We start from the raw sequence: 11,542 nt of genomic DNA, 5'->3' as shown, positions 1-11,542 counted from the left end.
GGAACCCCATAAACAGTTTAAAAAAGTTCATTGGCTTAAATCAGAATGAAACAATGCCTGTATGTTACATTTGGTTGATGTGTCTCTTAAGCTTCCTTTACTATATAAAAGTTCACCCCTACTCATTTTCTAAATTGATGTATATTTGTTAAAGAAATCGAGTCATTTGTCCCATAGAATTTCCTACATGGCTTATTGCAACCTCATGGTGTCATTTACAGAGAAGGCAATGGCACCCCACTCCAGTACTCTTGCCTGGAAAATCCCATGGACAGAGGAGCCTGGTAGGCGGGAGTCCATGGGGTCGCCAAGAGCTGGACTCGACTGAACGACTTCACTTTCACTTTTCACTTTCATGCATTGGAGAAGGAAATGGCAACCCACTCCAGTGTTCTTGCTTGGAGAATCCCAGGGACTGGGGAGCCTGGTGGGCTGCCATCTATGGGGTCGCACACAGACGAAGCAATTGATTATATTCTTTGCAGCCAAAGATGGAGAAGCTCTATACAGTCAACAAAAACAAGACCAGGAGCTGACTGTGGCTCAGATCATGAACTCCTTATTGCCAAATTCAGACTTAAGTTGAAGAAAGTAGGGGAAACCACTAGACCATTCAGGTATGAACTAAATCAAATCCCTTATGAGTATACAGTGGAAGTGAGAAATAGATTTAAGGGCCTAGATCTGATAGAGTGCCTGATGAACTATGGAATGAGGTTCGTGACATTGTACAGGAGACAGGGATCAAGACCATCCCCATGGAAAAGAAATGCAAAAAAGCAAAATGGCTGTCTGGGGAGGCCTTACAAATAGCTGTGAAAAGAAGAGAAGCGAAAAGCAAAGTAGAAAAGGAAAGATTTAAACATCTGAATGCTGAGTTCCAAAGAATAGCAAGAAGAGATAAGAAAGCCTTCCTCAGTGATCAATGAAAAGAAATAGAGGAAAACAACAGAATGGGAAAGACTAGAGATCTCTTCAAGAAAATTAGGGATACTGAGGGAACATTTCATGCAAAGATGGGCTCGATAAAGGACAGAAATGGTATGGACCCAACAGAAGCAGAAGATATTAAGAAGAGGTGGCAAGAATACACAGAAGAACTGTACAAAAAAGATCTTCACGACCCAGATAATCACGATGGTGTGATCACTGACCTGGAGCCAGACATCCTGGAATGTGAAGTCAAGTGGGCCTTAGAAAGCATCACTACGAACAAAGCTAGTGGAGGTGATGGAATTCCAGTTGAGCTATTTCAAATCCTGAAAGATGATGCTGTGAAAGTGCTTCACTCAATATGCCAGCAAATTTGGAAAACTCAGCAGTGGCCACAGGACTGGAAAAGGTCAGTTTTCATTCCAATCCCAAAGAAAGGCAATGCCAAAGAATGCTCAAACTACCACACAATTGCACTCATCTCACACGCTAGTAAAGGAATGCTCAAAATTCTCCAAGCCAGGCTTCAGCAATACGTGAACCGTGAACTTCCTGATGTTCAAGCTGGTTTTAGAAAAGGCAGAGGAACCAGAGATCAAATTGCCAACATCTGCTGGATCATGGAAAAAGCAAGAGAGTTCCAGAAAAACATCTACTTTTGCTTTATTGACTATGCCAAAGCCTCTGACTGTGTGGATCACAATAAACTGTGGGAAATTCTGAAAGAGATGGGAATACCAGACCACCTGACCTGCCTCTTGAGAAATTTGTATGCAGGTCAGGAAGCAACAGTTAGAACGGACGCGGAACAACAGACTGGTTCCAAATAGGAAAAGGAGTACATCAAGGCTGTATATTGTCACCCTGCTTATTTAACTTCTATGCAGAGTACATCATGAGAAACGCTGGGCTAGAAGAAGCACAAGCTGGAATCAAGTTTGCCGGGAGAAATATCAATAACCTCAGATATGCAGATGACACCACCCTTATGGCAGAAAGTGAAGAGGAACTCAAAAGCCTCTTGATGAAAGTGAAAGAGGAGAGTGAAAAAGTTGGCTTAAAGCTCAACATTCAGAAAACGAAGATCATGGCATCCAGCCCCATCACTTCATGGGAAATAGGTGGAGAAACAGTGGAAACAGTGTCAGACTTTATTTTTCTGGGCTCCAAAATCACTGCAGATGGTGACTGCAGCCATGAAATTAAAAGATGCTTACTCCTTGGAAGGAAAGTTATGACCAACCTAGATAGCATATTCAAAAGCAGAGACATTACTTTGCCAACAAAGGTTCGTCTAGTCAAGTCTATGGTTTTTCCTGTGGTCATGTATGGGTGTGAGAGTTGGACTGTGAAGAAGGCTGAGCGCCGAAGAATTGATGCTTTTGAACTGTGGTGTTGGAGAAGACTCTAGAGAGTCCCTTGGACTGCAAGGAGATCCAACCAGTCCATTCTGAAGGAGATCAGCCCTGGGATTTCTTTGGAAGGATGATGCTAAAGCTGAATCTCCAGTACTTTGGCCACCTCATGTGAAGAGTTGATTCACTGGAAAAGACTCTGATGCTGGGAGGGATTGGGGGCAGGAGGAAAAGGGGACAGCAGAGGATGAGATGACTGGATGGCATCACTGACTCAATGGACGTGAGTCTGAGTGAACTCCGGGAGTTGGTGATGGACAGGGAGGCCTGGCGCGCTGCGGTTCATGGGGTCGCAAAGGGTCGGACACGACTGAACGACTGAACTGAACTGAACTGAACTGAAGCGACTTAGCAGTAGCAGGTGTCATTTAAGGTTGAAAGTTAGTTACAGAGGTTTAATTACATGCAGGTTCACTTTTTTGGAGGGCAAAGAGCAATTCATAGCTGGTGCTAAACACACATAGGTGGTGTGATGTCTATCACATCAACAGAGACATATACAGTCTGGCTGTCTCACTTTTAGTGATAAGATCAATCAGAAGTTCAGGTATTATCAGTTTTATTTTTCCATTAAAAAGTTGCATGGTTTTAGAAGGCATTCATGAGTGTTACCTCAATTCGTTATTTCAGTAGGAGTTATAGAACTGTGGGTTTTATAGTTTTTCCATTCCTTCTGTACTTATTAGTTGGAAATTGTCTATGGAGGAGAATTTTCTCTCTTCAATTCTTTGGTTAACTTGAAATACAATTAGCACAGGAAGAGTGCTATAAGGGTAAATTTCCCCTTATTCACCAAGTTTCAGAATAATAAGTTGATGTTGTAAGAAACTCCAGAGCTTACCAGTTTTAAGTAACAACATTCTGAACTTATGGATTTTTATATGTTTGATTTGTTTCAATCCATCACAATCATTATTCTTGTTATGCTCAAACTGTCCCATTTTTCAGCCAATGGGAAACCCTGGCTTGGTGTTTGTTTTTTTTTTTTTTACCAGATCGCAATAGTCTTTGACATGGGTTCAGAGAATGAGATGGCTGCATGGCATCATTGACTCAATGCACATGAGTTTGAGCAAACTCTGGCAGACAGTGAACACCAGGAAAGCTTGGCATGCTACAACCCATGGAGTCACAAAGAATCAGACACAACTGAATGAGTGAATAACAACAAATAGTCTTTGATAGATTTTTTTTGCTTTCTAGCATAAGATTGTCCTAGGTTCTTGTACAGCTCATGCCTAAACCTGGATCAGCTATTTCTCTTTAAAAAAAAAAAAAAAAAGAGCCCACATCAGCTTGCTCTTAATAATTTTTTTATTATGAAAAATTTTTTGAATGTGTTTTATCCTTATTACATTTGGGGGCAGGAGCTCATGAGCTATTCTTTATGAAATTTGTGCCAAGATGATCCTTAGGAGAACATGAGCTATTGAGTGATTTTCCTCAAGAGAAGTTATATATTTATACCTTCACCAACATTTAAGAAGCATCCTATATGAACAGGACACTGGGGATACAGTGTTCACTTGCATGGAGTGTATGGCCCAGTGAGACAGACAGAGATAAAACAATAATAAATTGTGATAAAGTCTGTGAAGAAACCAACAAGCTAATGGGAGCAGAGTAACTTTGTGGGAGTTGGGTTAGGAATTTTAAGTAGTCAGGGAGAACCACTTAGAGGAGACATGATGAATGAGAGTGGGTCAGCCATAAGAAACTTGTAGGAGGTGAAAGGTGAGGGTGAAGTCCTTGTAGAAACAACCCCAAGTTAAAGATTTTGAGGCATGCATTGTCCCATCCAAGCTCTCCAATCTGGTTTCACTTATAACCAAAGGTAAACTTTTTCTTTTTTAAACAGTTAATCAGAAGTGAACCAAATAAATGAGCACTGATGAATGCCTTTGTTCTAATGCTGTTTGTCAGAGAGTATCGAAACAATTGTTGGACAAAATTGGAAATTTTGTTACAAAAAGTCCCTATGCTAGAGCATCGGTAAATTGGAAATGGGTTTTAGATTCATTAGAAGGACTTCATGGAGAACTTGGAGAATTTTCTTCCACACTAGGTGACTAGGTGATGTCTGTAACACATTTACTGAACACTTAAGACAGAAAGGTCATATAGCTTTTGCAAGGTGAAAGTGTAACTGACATACATGTTAGAGTTCTTAGAGGGTTAAACAAACAGGAGAGTAGATAAAAGGGAACCAGTGGTAATAATGTACAATGGAGTTTTGTCTTGAATAGGGAATTGTTTTACAGTCTTCAGGGAAGGTATGTATAAATCATTGTCTAGCCTGATGTTTCTCAGGTATTTATCCAAATACTTTATTTTGTGGAGTCCTGTCTTAAGAAACTAAAGTTTTGCTAGTTTTTAAAGTAGGAATATACTTTAACATTTCTTCCATCAAAGTGAAACACAAATTTAAAATTTCACAGAATGCATCCCTTATACTCCATCAGAGTTTGAGAAGCATTGCTTAGTTCACAGTTTTCTTTTTTTAATCACAGCTCAAAATTCCCTCCCTGACTAGACCTTCCCATTTTCCCAGATTCATTTCCCTCTACTACATTGCCTTGTGGCTTGTAGTTCTTTCCTCGCCTCCATGCCTGCGCCTTCTAAACTCACCAAATTGTTGTACATCTCCAAACTTTTTCTGATCCATCTGCCTGGAGGGTCTTTTACCTTTCTTCATGTGGTCTACTCTTACCCTTTAAGACAGCTCCATCATGACTTCCTTCAACCACCAGGTTGGACTGAATGCCTCTCCCATGGTACCCAGTCTGAACCTCCTTCTGAACAGCAATTATCCAATTAACATGCACATTCATTGGAGGCAATTTCCAGAACTTGTGATAAGAAAAGTTCTTTAAATACTCAAAGGTCCCTTCCAATTTAGAAATTCAGTGATTTTGTGATTTGCAAGAGTGGCTGTGTACACAGTCACTTCCTGATATGTTACAACCCACGCATCCCTTCCTTGCCCCAGTGTATTTTAGACCAATGAAAGGAACACAAATATTTCCAACAGTAGGACAAAACTTCAGGAAGACCTTCCTTCAAGAATTGAAATAGACAAAAAGTATATATGAATTAAAAATAATATTTGATAAATTTATTAATAAGGGCTAAAATTGGGCTCAACTGAGGGACTCAGTTATAGTAAATATTGAATAATGTTGATGATGGCAAACTACTAATTTTAAATTTAGCAATAATACATGTAATTGGATGCTGCTATCCAAGAATATGGTAGAACTAAGGACTTAGTGGATCATCAGGGACATACATTCCCCCAATCAGCCCTGCTGAGTGGTCTATAAACAAGTGTTCGCCTCTTTATTACCATAACCCAGATAATCATCTCCACAAAAAGGTGAATGAAAGAATTTATAGTGAATTCATTCATTAAGTAAGCAGTTAGTGAGCACCATTAGCATGCAATGGTTGGCCTCTAGAGGCAAGTCAAGACTTAGACCCCGTCCTTGAAGATCAAGATTTCATAATTTGCATTCCCTAGCTGATCCCATGAATGTGTTTGTAAACAGGTTGCTGATAAGCATTACTATAACCTTTGGTGATACTAAAGTCCCAAATAAGTAGACATTTTCAAAAGTTCAAGGAGTAAGCCAGCTGAATGGGAAGGGGAAATTTTTAAATTCACGTTATGGTCTGTTTTCTTTCTGGATAAGCTAGCAGTCCTCAAGCTGCTATTGGTTAGAAATTTGGATTTTTGTGGAGGCCAATATTTCCTAAAGATAGGTTTTTATATTTATGCCTTGCTTTCTGGATTTTTTAAATGCTTTAGATAAAAGTCATTTAGTGACATGATTTTTAAAAAATGTTTTACAAGGACCAACAAAATCATGTTATTAAGTATGTGTCAACTGAGGGTTATTTTTTTCAACTGTAGTTTCACTTTTTTAAATAGCCTGACCCTTGCAGCAATATGTTTAGATGCCTGTGTGAGGCAGGCTGTGGTTTCATGATTTCATCATCAGAAGAGGTCAAGAAAGAGCGGCTGTGCTCCTAATATTTTAAGGCTCTCTTTTCAAGTGTTTTAATAGGAGAACTTCTGAGGAGGTATCAGGAAAGAGTGAGAAGAGAATTTTTACCTTTCCCTAATTCTTTCTTCCTTTCTCCCTCCCTCCCTCCCTCTCTCCTCTTGTTCTATCTCCACTATTTAGTAGTTTCAAATCTTGTCTTTGAGATTTTTTTTAAAGCATTTTGAAATGAGAGGGTATGATGTCCTAAAAGTTGAGATGTAACCAGTGTATATGTATATATACATTATGTATGTATATGTACATATGTATACACACATGTACACTTTTCAATGCAGTTCTGGAAATATATAGCATGTGTTTCAATACTACATGGAAGTATTTGATAAAAATAGATGCCTAAGACTATAAATTCTATCACTATTTATCTCCAGAGTATGGGCTCTCTGAGTATAGCTATCAGTGAGGCAAGGTGGAAGGCACTGCTGCTTCTGTTTTCTTGATGGCGCCGTGGAATTAGAAAACTGGGGAAGAAAGAACTCATAGCGGAAGCACCATCTTTAGCTTCTTTGTGTGTTAGTAGCTCAGGCGTGTCCAACTCTTTGTGACCCCACGGACTGTAGCTGGCCATGGAATTCTGGCCATGGAATTCTCCAGGCAGAAATGCTGGAGTGGGTAACCATTTCTTTTTCCAGGAGATCTCCCTGACCCAGGGATCTCAAACCTGGGTCTCCCACGTTGCAGGCAGGTTCTTCACCATCTGAGCCACTAAGGAAGCCCTTAACTTCGTTAACACTTGTAAATTTTCCAAATCTAAATTATAGTTGAATTCTCAGCAATACTTTGTTTTCTTTCTTTAAGACTTGTTATCTCGATTTTATCACCATCATTGCTGTCACACTTATTTTGGAATTATTTTAACATTATATTTACTTTTAGATTTACTTTTGGCTGCACCATGTGGCTTGTGAGATCTTCGTTCCCCAACCAGAGATTGAACTTGGGCCTTTGGCAGTAAAAGTGCAGAGTCCTAACCACTGGACCAGCATGGACTTCCCATAATTATTTTTTAATTTACAAAACCCCCACACATTAGTTACCTCATTTGATCCTCACTGAAATCCGTCCAGGTAGACATTGTTATTAAAGAGCACAGTCTTCAGAGTCAGACTGCCCAGATTTAAAGCTGACTGTTCCCCTCCCTGGCTTGTGAAAGGAGGTTGTTGAGAGGATTAAGTGAGTTGATATTCATAAAGCAGTTAGACTAGTGCCTGGTAAAAAGTAAGCACTATAAAAGTATTCATTACTATTAGTTCTTTTATATATTAAAAAAAAGCTCAGAGATATTAAATAATTGTCCTAAGGTAGTTATTTATGGTAAGTTAAAAATCTAGGGCAAAATCCCAGATTTTTAAAGTATTGTTAAAAGCCCTACTTTTAAGTATTGTTCAGTACTAGCTTGTTACTTAGATCACTTTTCCTTTAAGATTTCTTTCCTCCTTCCCCTCTTTCTCTTTTCCATCCCATTCTTCCTCTCATCTTTTTCTTCCCCCTCATCTTCTCCTTTCTCTCTGTTTTCTCTTCCTTCTCCTAGTCCTACCATTACCCTAATCACCTCTTCCACCACTGGTGCTACCAGCATTATCACCAGAAACACTAGCGTGATGAACTAGATTGACAATGAATTTGAAAGGAACGCATGCTGATAAATTTATTTTTAATGGGCTGATGGAGAATGAAAAAAGGAAAGAGGGAAGAAAGGAAGGAAGAAAAATGTGATTTTAGTTGATAATCATACTATGCTATATATTTAACTTGTAGTTATGGTCTCTGAAAGTGAAAAGTGAAAGTGAAGTCGCTCAGTCGTGTCCGACTCTTTGAGACCCCATGGACTGTAGCCTATCAGGCTCCTCCGTCCATGGGATTTTCCAGGAAAGAGTGCTGGAGTGGATTGCCATTTTCTTCTCCAGGGGATCTTCCCAACCCAGGAATCGAACCCAGGTCTCCCGCATTGCAGGCAGACGCTTTGCCATCTGAGCCACCAGGGAAGCTATGGATTCTACTGCTGCTAAGTCACTTTAGTCGTGTCCGACCCTGTGCGACCCCATAGATGGTAGCCCACCAGGCTTCCCCATCCCTGGGATTCTCCAGGCAAGAACACTAGAGTGGGTTGCCATTTCCTTCTCCAATGCATGAAAGTGAAAAGTGAAAGTGAAGTCACTCAGTCGTGTCCGACTCTTTGCGACCCCATGGACTGCAGCCTACCAGGCTCCTCCGTCCATGGGATGTTCTAGGCAAAAGTACTTAGAGTGGGGTGCCATTTCTACTTCTTTATAAAAAACAATGCCTGAGGTGAAACACATTCTTGAAAAGATAACAGCAGTTTAGACACTGAAGAAGAAAAGATTAGTGAACTTGAACAGTTAATAATAGAAGCTATCCAAAATGAAAAATATTAATAAATGCAGGGCACTAAACTGTGCTAATGCTAAGAATATAAATGGATAATTTATATAAAATTGTTATCTAGAAAAATATGGAAATGCTTGTGTAAAAATTATACTAGTATGTGAGTCAGGGTTTTGCAATAGGGGGTAGTTTTTGCTGCTGCTGTTGCTTTAATTTTCAATGTTTGTTCATTCCATTATTTATCACATGCCTATAGAGTGGCCTGACACTGTGTGAATCAACAGGGAATTAAAGGAAAATTACAATAAATATAGTTCCTGTCCTTGAGAGATTCTCAGTCTAGTAGTAAAAACAAACATGTAAACATATTTGCTATCAAGTGTGTATCCAAAATGAAAAATATTAATAAATGCAGGGCACTAAACTGTGCTAATGCTAAGAATATAAATGGATAATTTATATAAAATTGTTATCTAGAAAAATATGGAAATGCTTGTGTAAAAATTATACTAGTATGTGAGTCAGGGTTTTGCAATAGGGGGTAGTCTTTGCTGCTGCTGTTGCTTTAATTTTCAATGTTTGTTCATTCCATTATTTATCACATGCCTATAGGGTGGCCTGACACTGTGTGAATCAACAGGGAATTAAAGGAAAATTACAATAAATATAGTTCCTGTCCTTGAGAGATTCTCAGTCTAGTAGTAAAAACAAACATGTAAACATATTTGCTATCGAGTGTGGTGAGCTGGTTAAGGAGGAAGCACTTTATTTGGACTGAGGATGTCTAATGAAGCTTCTTTAAGAAGAGATATTTTTAGCTATAGTTTATAGGGAGAAAAAAAAAAAGAATTCACGAAGTAAGTAAGGATACAACTAGAATGTAGTAGGAGTAGAGTTAAAGGAGAATTGGAAAATTCTACACAAAAGGTAAGTTTATGCAAAAGTGTCGGAGAACTACAAATCTTTCATCATGACTTAAGTTCCAAGTGCATGCAGAGGAGAGATTTGACGTTGAAAAGGCTAAGTAGGGGCTGCTGCTGCTGCTGCTGCTAAGTCACTGCAGTCGTGTCCAACTCTGTGCTATCCCACAGACGGCAGCCTGCCAGGCTCCCCCGTCCCTGGGATTCTCCAGGCAAGAACAGTGGAGTCAGTTGCCATTTCCTTCTCCAATGCTTGAAAGTGAAAAGTGAAGTCGCTCAGTCGTGTCCGACTCTTCGAGACCCCATGGACTGCAGCCCACAAGGCTCCTCTGTCCATGGAATTTTCCAGGCAAGAGTACTGGAGTGGGTTGCCATTGCCTTCTCTGAAGTAATGGATAGATCATGACAATCTCATTAGAATACTACTGTGCAATAAGTGGAAATTTCCAATATTTCCTGCATAGACAACATGAATTTGTGAATCACTTGGGGTTTATTCTCTAGGTATAATGGAGTTATTAGGGGTTTTATACAGTCTGTATTGCAGTCTGAGTTACAAGTTCAGATTTAAGATTAAAAAGATTACACTGTCATCACTATGGTAGATAGATTCATTGGCAATGGGGAGATTAGAATCAGAAACTTCAGTTATTTCAGGGAATAGATGACAATGGCTTAATCTAGAGTCAGGATACATATAAGCAATGGGAGCTGTCCATTCTGGGTGTAGGCAGTAAGAGAGTGTGATGATAATGATGAAACACTCCCTCCTGAAAAAAATCTTTCATTGGTCTAAGTTCTAAATAATTGCCATGGTTATTGCTGAGTTTTCAATTCAGTTCAGTTGCTCAGTTGTATCTGACTCTTTGCAAACCCATGGACTGCAGTATGCCAGGCCTCCCTGTCCATCACCAACTTCCGGAGTTTACTCAAACTCATGTCCAGTGAATCGGTGATGCCATAAAACTATCTCATCCTCTGTCGTCCCCTTCTCCTCCCACCTTCAATCTTTCCCAGCATCAGGATCTTTTCCAATGAGTCAGTGCTTTGCATCAGGTAGCCAAAGTTTTGGAGTTTCAGCTTCAACATCAGTCCTTCCAATGAATATTCCATACTAATTTCCTTTAGGATTGACTGGTTGGATCTCCTAGCGGTCCAAGGGACTCTCAAGAGTCTTCTCCAACACCACGGTTCAAAAGTGTCAATTCTTCGGTGCTCAGCTTTCTTTCTAGTGCAACTCTCATATCCATACATGCCTACTAGAAAAACCATAGCCTTGACTAGATGGACCTTTGTTGGCAAAGTAATGTCTCTGCTTTTTAATATGCTGTCTGGGTTGGTCATAACTTTTCTTCCAAGGAGTAAGCGTCTTTTAATTTCATGGCTGCAGTCACCATCTGCAGTGATTTTGAGCCACCAAAAATAAAGTCTCTCACTATTTCCATTGTTTCCCCATCTATTTGCTGAGAAGTGATGAGACCAGATGCTATGATCTTAGTTTTCTGAATGTTGAGCTTTAAGCCAACTTTTTCACTCTCCTCTTTCACTTTCATCAAGAAGCTCTTTAGCTCTTTGCTTTCTGTCATAAGAGTGGTATCATTAGAGTATTTGAGGTTATCGATATTTTGCCCAGCAATCTTGTTTCCAGTTTGTGCTTCATCCAGCCCAGCATTTCTCATGATGTACTCTGTATATAAGTTAAATAAGCAGGGTGACAATATACAGCCTTGACGTACTCCCTTCCTGATTTGGAACCAGTCTGTTGTTCCATGTCCAGTTCTAACTGTTGCTTCCTGACCTGCATACAGATTTCTCAAGAGGCAGATTATGTGGTCTGGTATTCCCATCTCTTTCAGAATTT

This window comes from Bos taurus, chromosome 2 (assembly GCF_002263795.3).
Source record: "Bos taurus isolate L1 Dominette 01449 registration number 42190680 breed Hereford chromosome 2, ARS-UCD2.0, whole genome shotgun sequence".
NCBI classification, from domain to species: Eukaryota; Metazoa; Chordata; class Mammalia; order Artiodactyla; family Bovidae; genus Bos; species Bos taurus.
This window is presented reverse-complemented; position numbering follows the sequence as displayed.